The sequence below is a fragment of the Plecotus auritus genome, assembly GCF_963455305.1.
Source record: "Plecotus auritus genome assembly, chromosome: 7".
In the NCBI taxonomy this organism is placed as follows: Eukaryota; Metazoa; Chordata; class Mammalia; order Chiroptera; family Vespertilionidae; genus Plecotus; species Plecotus auritus.
This window is the reverse complement of record NC_137774.1, coordinates 80850676-80864784: the sequence shown is the minus strand read 5'-3', so window position 1 is coordinate 80864784 and position 14109 is coordinate 80850676. Positions and strand designations below refer to the sequence as shown.

At 43.2% G+C, this 14109-nt stretch overlaps 1 protein-coding gene across 1 annotated transcript in view; it reads right to left on the bottom strand.

The window, feature by feature from the left end:
• The window catches only part of SHISA9 (shisa family member 9), a 301910-nt gene that overhangs the window by 126081 nt on the left and 161720 nt on the right, over nt 1-14109 (bottom strand). The gene's annotated exons all lie outside the window — the stretch shown is intronic.

Sequence of the window (14109 nt, the reverse complement as noted above, 5' to 3'; positions counted from 1 at the left end):
CATGCATCACTGCTGTGCCAGTCACACCCTCAAAGTATCAGAAGCCAGAAAGGGATCTTCGCACCCAAGTTCTGTGTCTCCTAATACTCATACGGCATGCCACCCCACACAGTCCTATCTGTGTCCTGGCTTGAGCACATTATAGAAGCAATGATTTGCTACTGCCAGGTCCCAAATGGCCCCCTTGAGGCAAAACAAAGAAACAAACAAACAAATCCCCCACAAACACACACACACACAAAAAAACAAAGCCAACAGCCCAAATTGTCATGGAGACTTGGTAAACTGGAAGTTTGGTATTTGGTTTTATGCTGGAAAGATACAGCAGGTATGATTTGTTGTGCATGGTGTTTAAAAAGACAAGCTGAATCACAAAAGCTGAAAGATTTGATATTCAAACCTGCATTTCGGAGTTCTCTTAAGGAGTCAGCTCTGGGGACACTGAGCTCACATCCCCAGAGGGACAACCACCTGGAGCCTGAGAGCAGCCATCCCGTGATGGCCATGTGTCCCTGCTTCCTGCTGAATCACACCTGTCAGTGTCCAGGTTCTTGACAGTCCTCAGGTATGAGAGGAAATGGTCAGGGATGAAAGGCTCAGAGGACCACATTGGGACCCCAGGCTCTCCAATCTCCTGGATTTTGCCCCATTTTAAAAATGGCAGCCTGAGCGGGACTTGTAAAGTTCAAGTCTGGTCATGTCACTTCTCCGTTCAACGCCACGCTGTGCTCCCAGTTCACTCAGGGTAAAAAGCGGAGTCCTCAGAAGAACCCACAAAGTCTGAGACAACCACCTCCTTTAGGATGAGTATGCCTAGTCTGCTTCTCTCCCCCTGACCATTCTGCTCCAGCCACATCGAAATCTTCACTGTTTTTAGGAGGCACCACGCATGGTCCTGCCTCAGGGCCTTTGCACTATCATTCCCGCGACTTGGAGCACTTTCCCCAGATACCTCACTGCTCATTCCCTCACCTCCTTCAAGTCAAGGCCAAAATGCCACCTTCTCAGGGAAGCTGGCTCCAGCCAGCCTACTCAAACTCATTGCTATCTTCCCTCCCCAGCAAGCCCGGTCACCTGCCGTGGTTATTATTTTTCTCCATTTTTCTTACTAGTCCTAATACTAGTATATTTTAATATTTATTTATTTATTTATTTATTTATTTATTTAATTTTTATTACCTCTCCCCCCTCTTCTAGGATGTCCCATTACATGAAGGAAGAGATGTATGTGTGTTTTGTTTACTGTCTACGTGCTATTGCCTATATCAAGGGTTGACAAACATTCTCTGTAAGGGGCCAGGGAGTAAATAGCTTAGGCTTTGTGGCCCTTATCGTCTGTGTCACAACTAAACTCTGAGCTTGTAGCACAAATCAGCCATAGATGATACAGAAGCGAACAGATGCAGCTGTGTCCCGGGAGCGCTTTACTTACACAAATAAGCCGCAGCTGGAGTTGACCTGCGGCCCCCCGCATCTAGAACGGTGCCACAGACACGAGGTGTGCCCTCGGTGAACATCTGTTAAATGACTGCAGCAGCTTTCACGTCAGTCCCTTACATGTAGACGGCAGTTTCTTTTCATGAACGACCTGTTCTTTCGTTTACTCTTCCCAGCCACCCCATTCTGCAGGTGAAGAAACGAGGCTCAGAGAGGCAGTGGGAGTTGTCCCGGATCACGGAGCCCAGAAGTAGCAGAGCCAGGCACCTGACTCCAGAATCACCCAGCCTCCTCGCAACTCAATCTGCCTCAGCATTGAGCTCAGGTCCCTAGGCAGCAGCTGCCAGGGCACAGAGTGAAGGAGAACCCCCAGCAGGTCTTTAAAGAGAATCTGGACATTCTGCCGCATGCATCCTCCAGAGACAGCTCAAGTCCTAGGTGTAATTCCAGGTGTCACTTTTCCAGAACCACCTGCCTTTCTCTCTGTAGCCTGAAAGTGGCTCCTTTGACCCAAAAAGAGAAAAAGCCCTTCTCACTTGCAGAGAACAGTATTCTGAAACTGAGAAGGCTAAATAAAAGCACAGGGCCAGCGAGAAAGAGGGAAACAGAGACCCTTTGACTTACTGGGACTTTAATGGGTACATGGCAAGATAGGACAGCTAATGCCGAATTAGTTAAGGAAAAGAGTAGCAGTCATTAATTTAAGAGCTGGCATTTATGGGTGCCAATTATGTACCAGGGACTCATTCAGACTTTATATACATCGACAGTCTGAACAGGAAATGTATTTTTATTCCATTTCTACACATGAGGAAACCCAGGATCAGAGAGGTTGTCACTGGCCCGAGATCACACAGCTCCTGAGCCACAGTCAGGATCTAAGCCCGGGTTTATATGCCTCTTCAGCATCAACATTAAGAGCATATGCTCTGGCCTTACCCAGCCCTTGTTCAGAACCTTGGACAGAGGACTTCCATTCTCTGGGCTCCCTTTTCTTCGGTGAAATGGGACACTGACAACAGTACCTGATCCACAGGTTGTTGAGAAGATTCGGTATGTACAGCACTAAGCACAGTGGTTCACACATAGTGAATACTCAGTTAATGTTGACTGCAGTTACCATCAGAACTACTAGTACTGGGGCTGGAACTAGTGCTACCATCACTACCAGCTTCTTTGCTCTGATTCTCACAATCACAATTAGCCACGGGTGACCTGGTGAAGTCGATGTTCTCCTCCTCACCCCACCCATCTCACCCAGTGTTATACTAGTAAAGCTGTAATCTGTATAGGAAGGTTACTCCAACCAAAGTCAAGGGCCCTGAAGACTGTACAACCAGACAATGCCACCATAAGGTAGGTCTTTCCACCATCTAGTGGCCCATCCCAAAAAGTGCCTGTTCACTATTTGGGCTAGAAGAGAAAAAAGCACTGTTCTAGGACTCAAGGGTCATGGGTTCAAGGCCAGATCTAATACCAATTCGCTGTGTTTCGGCCCTCCCGTATGTTCGCTAGTGATTCAGCTTGTCTTTTTAAACACCATGCACAACAAATCATACCTGCTGTATGGGCCAGCTCTCCCATACAGCCAACACTTGTGGGCCTCAGTTTCTCCATTGCAACATAAAGAGCAGAAACAGACAGTCTCTAAGGACCATTGTAGGGTTCTCTATAAGTATTCACTTATTCATCCATTGCTTCAATCATTCATACATTCATTCAATAGCGACTTCTCAAGTGCTCTATATATACTAAGCACTTAGGGTACAAGACAGACACAATCCCCTGTCTTTATGGAGCTAGCCTTCTAGTGAAGGAGAGAGGATATAAATGAAAAAACATGTATATATACATGTTTTCTCATATATATGTTTATATATATATATATTTTACTGTCTGGACCACAATGCTTTTCCTTGTTACATGGAGAATATTGTGCCAAAAGTCCAGACGAGCTAGAACAGTCCTCAGGAGGATGCTGGCAGCCACCAACATTTTCTTTATTGGTTTCCCTCCCCTGGTTAATGAGGTAGCCATACTTACATTTGAGAAATATATATATATATATATATATATATATATATATATATATATATATATATATATTTCCTCAAGGGACATATTCAGGGAGCAATATGTCCCTTGAGGGAAAATAAAGCAGAGTAAGAATATAGTGAAGAGATAGAGGTGTGACTTACAAAAAGCTGTCAAGAATGGCCTCTCTCTGTAGGGAGAGAGTCATCCATGAGAAGATCTGGTGGAAGAGCATTCTAGGTGGAAGGAACAGCATGGTGCAAAAACCTGGGGTGAGAACAAGCTTGGAGTCTTCATGGAACGTCAGAAAATCAAAGTGGGTGGAACTAAGCAAGTGAGGGGGCATCTATACCTGGAAAGGGTTCAGAAAATTAAACTTCCAAGAAAGGACTTGCCTTGACTACAAGGAATCAGATTCCTGCAGCATGAAAGGCCTTGGGTGTCTACAAGGACACCAAATGGGTGATTTCAACTTCACCCAAACATTATCTCTGAATGGAACAACCTTCCCTATCTTCTCTACATTTCCTACAATTCAACTTGGGCATCAGCCTTGCCCAGGGATCTTCCTCTGAACCCCCAGCTCCAGCTGGGTTGGGTGCCCTTCTCTGTGCTCCCATAGTAGCCTACATCTGTCACATGTGCTTGTGATAGAAAATTTTAGATTTAACCTTTACCTCCCTCCGTCATCTATAAGCTTCTCGAGGGCAGGGACTACATCATATTTGTCTCTGCATTTCCCATCACATAGCTCAGGATCTTGCACACAGTAGGTGCTCAGTATATAATCCAACTAGTTTCCATTATTTGAAGTCTACTATGAACTTGGTCTGCACTAATGTTAAGTGCAGGCTCTCATTTAACACTTTCAACCACCCTAAGACCTCGTGTTATTTTTCCCATTTTATAGATATGGACACTGAGGCTCAGAGTAGTTAAGTGACCTGCTCAAAGTTACCCAGCTAATACCTAGTGAGGTAGAGATTCAAATGCAAGTGTTCCTGCTGTCAAAGCTTTCAATCTTGACCACCTGAGCAGTGGTCCTCAAAATGTGGTTCTTGGGCCAGCAGCATCAATGTCACCTGGGATCTTCTTAGAAATGTAAGGTCTCAAGCCCCACCCCTGACTCAATGAATCAGAAGCTCTAGCCTTATGGCTCAGCCATCTATGTTTTCACAAGCCCTGTATGTGATTCTGATACCTGTTCAAGTTTGAGAACCATTGTACTAGAGTTTATTGCCTAGCAGTATAAACACACTCATTATTTATTGAGTATTTACTAGATGCTGGGAATACGGTCATAAGAAAAGACCATCACCAGTTCTTGCCTTTATGGAGATAATGGTCCAGTGTTTGTTGAATGAATGTTATACTCTATCATATTTGTAACTCCAAGGCTAGGGCTCTGTAAAATAAGAACTGTCTGGACCACAATCCTTTTCCTTGTTACATGGAGAATATTGTGCCAAAAGTCCAGACGAGCTAGAACAGTCCTCAGGAGGATGCTGGCAGCCACCAACACTTCCTTTATTGGTTTCCCTCCCCTGGTTCATGAGGTAGCCATACTCACATTTGAGAAATTATAATTTGTCTCTTTCACCCATTCTCCAATCCCTCATTTAATTAAGATGTGTAACCTCTGCAGAATGTAGGGGATCAACCAATGCAGAAACAAAACAACAAACTGACCATTTCCCAGCATCCTTAACTTATTTCGAAAGCACAAAAACAAATTGTGCATTTTGGGCTAATAGGTCAGGTGGTCCCCAAGATAGAAATAGGAATGAAAAACATTTCAAGTAGATGCCTGCCAGTCCCCCGAGAAACATGTTCCAAACACAAGGTGCCTGCAAGTATGGCCACAAACAATGATTGCTTAGAAAATTCTGTTCTTCCCTCTTACAGTTATCCCTGGGGCCCAGAAAGTAATTGACAAACCATTGAACCTAGCAAGTTTGCTCTATCAAGGAGGGGAGAAAACTGATCACATTTAAAAAGAGGAGAAGAGAATAAGGAAGGAATGTGGATTTACCAAGCATGTATTATGTGCCAGGCACTATACTAGCTGCTTTACATATAAGTTATTGTTAATTTTTCTGGCACTCTTACACAGTTAAATTAATAACTATTTTAGAAGAAGAAACCAGGACTCAGAGAGGTTAAGTGACTTAACCAAGGACACACAGCTATTATGGAGCAACACTTGAATTCTACCACAGCCATCCTTGACCACAAAGACCATGGTCTTGTTGATTATACTAAATATTATTCCTTGTTACACCCAAAGCTAAGTCTATGAGCCAATTAAAAGATAGTCCAGAAATGCCCATCGACAAGGAAAATGTATCTCATCTCCACTTTCAAAAGTACAAATCTAATTTAAAGGGGGAAATACGTGTGGTGTTGACACTGAGACAACATGAAATTAAAGTTGGCTTTCCCTCTGACTTTGAGAAAATATTCTGAGTATGTTTTTCTATTTTAGGCATAGTTACAACCTGAGCAGTCAAAGTGAATTAATTTGGGGGACTTTTTTTTGCCTAGTCATCTGTAAACAAGATCAATTAAAATAATTAAATGCAAATTCGGTAATTTCCGCAACATTTAACTCAAAAATAGCAGATTTTATAAGAATGGGTATATTTAGCACTAAATTGGTTCTTAGCTTACTTTTGTCTAATGGCCTATTTTAAAGTCATCTTCCAAGGATGGGAAGTTCTGTTGCATGTTTTTTTCAACTGTTTCATGCAGTTCCAAGGGAGGGGAGAGAGGGTGCATCTTCTTACCCTCATCCCAAATGAAAGGAGCACACTGGGAAATCTGTCACATTTTACCTTTTCTCCTTTCTTGAGACAATTACAATATTTTCTTTCCCAGAATTTCTTCTGCTGGTGCCTTGGCAAAGGACAAAGAGAGAATGGAAAAGTACCAAGATTCAGGGACCTGGGGAGCCTCCTTGAAATGAGAAATGAGAAACTTATGAATGGGCATGCCTTTAGTGGGTGTGGCCTGGAGCTTGGCAGAGGGAAGGCAAAAGTCAGAGGGGGGAGACAGACAGAAGGAGGAGGGAAAGCCACACCTACTTACATCCTGTGGCACCTCCCTCTTCTGCTAGAGGAGGGAATATCTGAGTCAGCGACAATTTCATCTGAACTGATTTGCCCTGGCACTATATATATCCTCCACAGTACCACACTGTGTATAGGGAGAGGCCTGTCACAGTGGAGATACAAAGTGATAGGAAGGTTGCAGGAGGGGGAAGGAGAAAAATACCAAACTCCCAAGGAAATTCTCAAAGCACACCTTAGCACCTGGGAAAAAAAATATCAAGGGCTGAATGGGAGCAATTGCTGCCCAAAGGGAAATAGGATTTACCCAGAGGCCAAGCTTTCTCTGATTTATAATCTGCCTGCTCCCTTCATCTCCCACATGCACATGTCATAGCTTGAATTTTAACAGTGAAGTCACTGTTTTCCATCCTTACCTGAAAATCATGACAGCTGGTGCTGCCAGGTCCCCTCATATGTGGACCCTTCCCATTCCAGTTATGAACTGTATCTAGAAATAGTCATGAGTAACCATATTCTGCTAACGTGTATTATAAATTTTACAACCAATCTGCCATAGCACCCATTACTTGGTTAGTCTTGTCTAAAATGCTGCAAGATGAGTCTTATCAGCATCCCCACTTTACAGATGAACAAACAGAGGCCCAGAGACAGAAAGCAACTGGACGAAGACCACACAGCTAGTGGCAGAGTTGGGCTTTTCTGAACCCCTTTATTACAGTGAGAGGCAGGATCTACAACAGATGTTCCTCCTGTCCATGTCACCTTGTCACCTGAGGTTGGACTCAAGTTCTGGGCCAAGACCCAGAAAAAGTGGTTGCTCCATGTTCCCCTCTCTCTCCAACTCCACTGCTGTCAACCAGACCCTAGACTTCATGTCTCCAGGCAAGCCTCAAAGTTGCATCTATTTTCATCCCAGGTCTGTATTTCCACAAATGGGCTTTGGTGTTACAAAGAGCTAGGTTCATATTCCCATCTCTAGAATTCATAATAATTTATAATCTCTCCAAGCCTGTTTCTTAGAAAAGTAAAATTTGCTTATAATGTGTGAAAATCAACTTGTCTCCAATTTCTGTCACTGGCCTTTGTTTTCCCCTCAGGGACAAGCACATTTCTCCTTTGAGATATTTTTTCTTTTTCTTTCCATCCTGAAATACAAGGTATCCTAAATTTCATTCTAATCCATCCACTTTTCTCCATCTTCACTGGCAGCACTTTTGCCCAGGACATCACAACCATCTCTGACCTATAATCGGAGCATCCTCAGAATCTATTCTTGGTTTCTCCCAGTCCACCCTCAACTCCATTTCTCTGCACTCTGGCTAATTCCTCTGATCTATCTCTCAGTTCACTCCCTCTCTCTGAAGCTATATCTAATCTCCTGTTTAACTCTGATATCAAGTACTTCATTTCAATGACAATATCCTTGATTTCTATACATTTTAGTTGGCTTTTTAAAAATCTTTTTATTTATTTTTAAATATATTTTTATTGATTTCAAAGAGGAAAAGAGAGGGAGAGAGAGACAGAAACACCAATGATGAGAGAGAATTATTGATCAGCTGCCTCCTGCATACCCCACCATGGGGGATCAAGCCCACAACCCAGGCATGTGCCCTGACGGGGAATTGAACCGTGATCTCCTGGTTCATAGGTCAATGCGCAATCGCAGAGCCACACTGGCCAGGCAAATCTTCCTCTTTTTATACAATAACCTGTGCTTTTGTTATTGTCTTCCATCCTTCTTTTATCTCTTTGATCATTTTAAACAAACTTATTTTATAGTCTCTTCCAAATGGTTCTAATGCCTCAAGTTCTTGCAATGCTACTTCTACGTATTATGCCTGTTACATTTTTCCTATGTGAAATGCCTAATGATGTGGCCTGGAATGCTTTTAAATTATGAGATCATCTTCAACAGAGGTTCTTTACTCTGTTAAGTCCTGTCAGTCAAGAGATGCAGAAGTTACCCTACAAAGGGGTCTTGTTCTCCGGGTATTTCTTTGGCCCTAGATTAGTTTACTAGTACACCTTAATTTCTCACCTTAGAATTTCTACCTCAGGTATGTATACCCACACCTAACAGATTCGGCCTTCCCCTTTCTCACTGGAGGTTTTCTTTTTTAACCTTGAAGCCTGAGAGGCAACAACCTTGCTTGGACATGTGAACAGAGTTTTTCTAACCCTTTAATAAAGGAGGAGGAGTTCTAGCTTTATGCAGAAGTGTCAGATGCAACTATATATTAATATTAACATTAATAATATATTAATGTATTTATATATTATCTATACTACATATTATAAATATCTCTCCAATAATTCTATGTTTTCAAGAAGGCAAGGGACTACGCCGGTTGAGTCTACCATATTGCTAAGTATATTCCCCCTATATAATAACTACCAGAATGATAAAACTCAAATCTTATTCTGTTACCCTACACACATACACACACACCCTCACTCCTGCTTACCTTTATTTAATGTCCTTCCCTTGTCTAAGGAGCCAAACCTCCATCCTCAAGTCTCAGCAAACCCATTCGCATGCTACTTTCCTGCCACCCTGGCCTTTCTCAGACAAACAGGTCTCAAACAGACCTTCCACCTTGGAGGCCCTGCACAAGTTGCTCCCGCTGCCTGGAATGTTCTTGCATCCCCTCCTCACTCCTAGTTCATTTCTCTGCATTCTTTAGATTTTAGTTTGAACATCACTCCCACAGAGAAAGGCTTTCTGGTCCCAAACTAGGTCAGGTCCTGTGGTTATATGTTCACACATTACCCTGAACATTATCATAGCCTGCACCACAATTGCCATTTTATTGCACAGAGTAATTTAATGGTAGTCTTTCCCACTGGAATGTAAGTCCCAGAAGGAAGAACCCATCTGGACTGGACAATGCAGCACCCCCACTGTCTAGTACAATAAATATTTGTCAAATAAATGTGAGTGCCCTGGCGCCAGTCCTCTCTGTCACCCGTATTAACATGCACCTGAGCTCCCTGCATTTCCCACAAGCCTCTTCTGAAGCAAGAACAGCGTTGTCGGGGAGGCTTATTCGCCACATGATCCAAATGCGTTTCTAAACAGCGGGGGTCATTGAGTTCATGGAAACATCTTTCCACAAAACAACAGCGGCTTCCTGAGTTGCCTGTTTTCAAGAGCAGCAGCAGAATGAGACTTGCTCAGTTGAAGATGGATGTGTTCATGCAGTCTTGGGTCTTGGGCCTGCTCTACCCTCTGTATGAATTTGGGTCACTTGGTCTTTTCTGGCCTCAGTTTCCTTGTTGTTGTTTCTTTAAAGTAAAGGGGCTGGTCCGGATAACCTATGAGAAACTGCTGTGCTTTTTTAGAGAAAAGTGATGGCAGGAATAATCTCATTGCAAGAGGCCAGAAGTTTCCATCCCTGTTCCTCCTCTAATGCCTACGGGCAGTGTGGGCTTGAGTAAGTCACCTGATCTCTCTACTTCAGTGCCCATATCTATAAATTCAAGTTCTCCCCCACCTTTGTCACCAGATGGTATCCAGAGTGGTATAGTGAACCCCATTGGTGCCCTGCTCAGATCACCTTCACTAGGAGGGGCCCCCACCCCTATCTGCTGTGAATGATGGTTGCTAATGACTCACACTCACTCTCCTCTATGGAAAATTGGCTCCAGCTGAATGGGAGCTGCCTCGCCTGTAAGGTTATACCACCCAGCCCCTTGGAGTAGCCCATAGTCAATGACTGAAGAACATAGGCTCACAGGAGGCCAGACCCCTTGCCTCAAAAGTGGCATCAGCTATGAGATGCAATTGATCCCCACGGGATCAGACGGAAGACCAACTGAGACCACCCATCCTTGCTGAGCTCTTCCCCCCGCAACACCATCTTGCTATTCTTGTATGCACCCTTCTCCGAAAACACTCCTCGAAATCACTTACACAAAAATCCCCGTCTCAGACTGTTTCTATGGAACTCGATCTAAGACACAAAGTGAGACACTTTGCAAACATGATCGCATGCAATGCCTCCAGCAGTCTTCAGAATAACCCACTCATATGACCATTGTAAAAATGACTCATTCCCTAACCAAGAGAGATTGAACCATCATCCCCTAACCAACAGAGATTGCGCAACTTGTCCAAGCCTGAATCTTAGCATCTCCCTATTCTATTCCATCTCCAGCCCCATGGAGTAGCTAGCCTGGAAACAAGGGTAGTCAGAGAAGGAGAAATAGTGTGTACTTCCCAGGTTACCCCTTTGCCAATTAACAAGTGGCCCACTGTTGGCTGCCTGCCCCTGAATCCTTCCACACTGGGGAAGCTCAGGCTCACCTGGCACATCAGTTCTGAACCAGGTACACACACACTTAGCAGGCTTGTTAGGGAGGCGAAACTCCAAACAAAGCTGGTGGAGCAACCCAGTGGAAAAGTTGGCCCAAAACAATTCCCAAATCCAGAGGTGGTGAAGAGGCTGATGGACTCCTTTGGGAAGTGAAGGATTTTCTCTAAAACATGCAACTTGACAGTCTCTGGCTGGACATGATGAACTTTCCATCTTTTCCTTATTCCCACTTTATTTAAGGAATGGCTTTTAGGAAACAGACTTCAGCCCCTCATCTATCCACCCACACAAACTACCACTGCATAGAGTATTTTTATTGCCTCCTCATTACCCATTCTTCCTCTTTCAATCATAGCCTGCTTCTCCTTTGGGAAATTTACCTGCACTCCTATCTCCGCCACATCATTTGGGCAGACCTGATCTTTCCCTCTGCTGTAAGGATTTACTTTAAATCACACCCCGCCCTCCTCCCACCCACCCCCCCCCCACCCACCCCGTCAACCAGTGACTGGTTCAGAGATGAACACATAACCCAATTCTGGCTAATGAGAAAGAGCAAACTCCAGGATTTGAGAAGGAGGTACCTGAGAGATTTGAATAGTGTAAGCTGAAGATGGAAAGTCTGCAGCTGCTGCAGTTGTTTTCTGACCAAAAGAAAAGAGCATGGAGCTATTGATGACCCACAAAGAGGTGCCTGGGGATGGAGCTATTACCTTGGAAAGGCAAAGAGAGAGGAAATTAGGTCCGTAAGCCTCCAGATTAAGCCCCTACCTGAACTGAGCATCATCTCTTGACTTTCCTGTTGCTTTAGTCAATAAGTGGCATAAGTTGTTTAAGCCAGAGTGATTTTTGTTTTCTTTTCGTGTACAATGCAAAAAATCTTAAATGGTATGTATCCATTCTGTGTTCTCAACGGAGTTAAACATTTCTGCTTCAAAGAATTTACCCCTCCTGGATTCCCTGCCCTTTTCTGCTCCCTCTGGGGTTTTCTGTTGTTGTTGTTGTCCTTGGCAATTACTAATGAATTGTCAGTAACTCCTCAAAATGGCAAAACATTGAAAAGCTATTTAGTGCAGCCCCTGTTTCTACTCATAATCTCCATTCTGAATCTAGATGATGGGCAGTAAATGGTGTCACCCTAGCCTTCCCTTCTCTGCTAACCTAGCAGAGAAGGGTTCATCAGTAGAAGCCACCTTGAGTACCGGGCTTGAGAAATATTCTGAAATCCCATGCTGCCCAGAAGAAGTGCTGTGATTACCTGGTGATATACATCACAAATATAGCAGTTAGGAACCGAGGGGTGAAATCCGCACTAACTGGCCACCTTGGATCAAAACCATACCTCGAAGGTCTGCTACAATGTGCAACTTTCCTTGCAGCCAGAAAGTCCTTCCTCATCTTCTACCTAAATAATTCATATTGCAATTTCAGTCCAGCGCTCCTCAGCCTGTTCACAGTGGCCGCGAGAACTGGCTTGTCAGCCTCATCTGACCCTATTATATTCGTGATAAAGAGTGCTATAACATTGTCTTTCCTCTCTCTTCTTTGTACAGTGCTAAATGATTCCTTCCCACAGTTCCAGGTCTAAATCTAGATGATACCCTCCCTCCCATATTCAATGACTGCAATGCCCAAATCTCTAAGAGTCTCCATCTCTAGGGATCATATTCTCTACCCATTCTTGGGTACAGAAAAAAAGTCCCTGAATTAAATTAAATGAGACAAGGAATGGTCTTGAAAATCCTCATCCTCCATAACCTAGCAACTTCCTTCTCCCACAGCATGTCTATTTTACACCTCCAGTGATGGGCAATACATGGATAAATTGAACATTAATCAATCACTGTGAAGCATTAGCTGGAAATCTGGTGGCAACTAAAGAAAAGGAGATTCCATTTATACAAATGGAACTAAGCTTTTACGATGAAAAGGCAAAGAGGAAATCAGATCTTTAAGCCTCCAGATCAAGTCCACCTGAATTGAGCATCATTTCTTGCCTTTCCTGTTGCTTTAGTTCAGGGATGGGGAACCTTTTTTCTGCCAAGGGCCATTTGGCTATTTATAACATCATTCACAGGCCATACAAAATTATCAACTTAAAAATTATCCTGCTAGCCTAGCCAGTGCGGCTCAGTGGTTGAGCATCAATCTATGAAACAGGAGGTCATGGTTCAATTCCTGGTCAAGGTATGTGCCTGGGTTGTGGGCTCGATCCCCAGGAGGGGGCATGCAGGAGGCAGCCAATCAATGAATTAAATTAAACCATTGATGTTTCTATCTCTCTCTCCCTCCCACTTCCTCTCTGAAATCAATAAAAAAAAATTTTTGGATTAGCCTGCTATATTTGGTCAAACATTTAATTAACTCAGCCCTAATGCCTTGGCAGGACCAGACCAAATGACTTCTCAGGCCTTATACAGCCCGTGGGCCAGACGTTCTCCACCCCGGCTTTAGTCAATAAGTGGCATAAATTATTTAAGCCAGAGTGATTTGTGTTTTCTCTTTGTGTACATTGAAAAAAATCTTTTTTAATATTTCTATTTAATTTATTGGTGTTACATTGGTTAATAAAATTACATGGGCTTCAAGTGTACAATCCTATAATATATCACATGTACAAAAATTTTTTTAAATTATATGTGAGTTCACATGCCCCCACCATTCCTGGTCTTCTTTTAGGAAATTTCTTCTCCCTCAACGTCTCTGCTTTTGGTGAAACTGTAAACCATCCTGTCTCACCTTCTTCTCTGCAGCCTAGGGAGCAGACATAAGATCCAAGCTAAACGCATGAGACTCTTCCTAGAATCTCAACCCTCAAGTGGAACAATACAAAGTTGAGATAAAGGTTGGATGCGAACAAGTGGTGGTGTCTAGATAAGACTGTCCAATTGTCCTGCTTCCTATATAACTTGATTCTCTAGGTCCTGGTTCGCTAGCCTTCCCTTCTCTTATCCATTCAGTGTATTCTCATTTCACTTACATTAGCCAAGGTTGGTTTCTGCTGCTTGCATCATTGAACACTAATGCATAGTGGTTACACTCCATAAAGCTGTTTCCTGGATTTTTAAGACCTTAATTATATATTTAAAAAAATAACCATTTCACACCTGCACTGGTAGTACATAAGAGTTTGGGCCTGGAAATCAATAGCAAAAATTCTCCAGATATAAACCAAATAATGCCATGACAACAGAATTTTTGTCTAGGAACCAGAATAATCTGAAATAGCTTTTGTGATGTTGATCTAA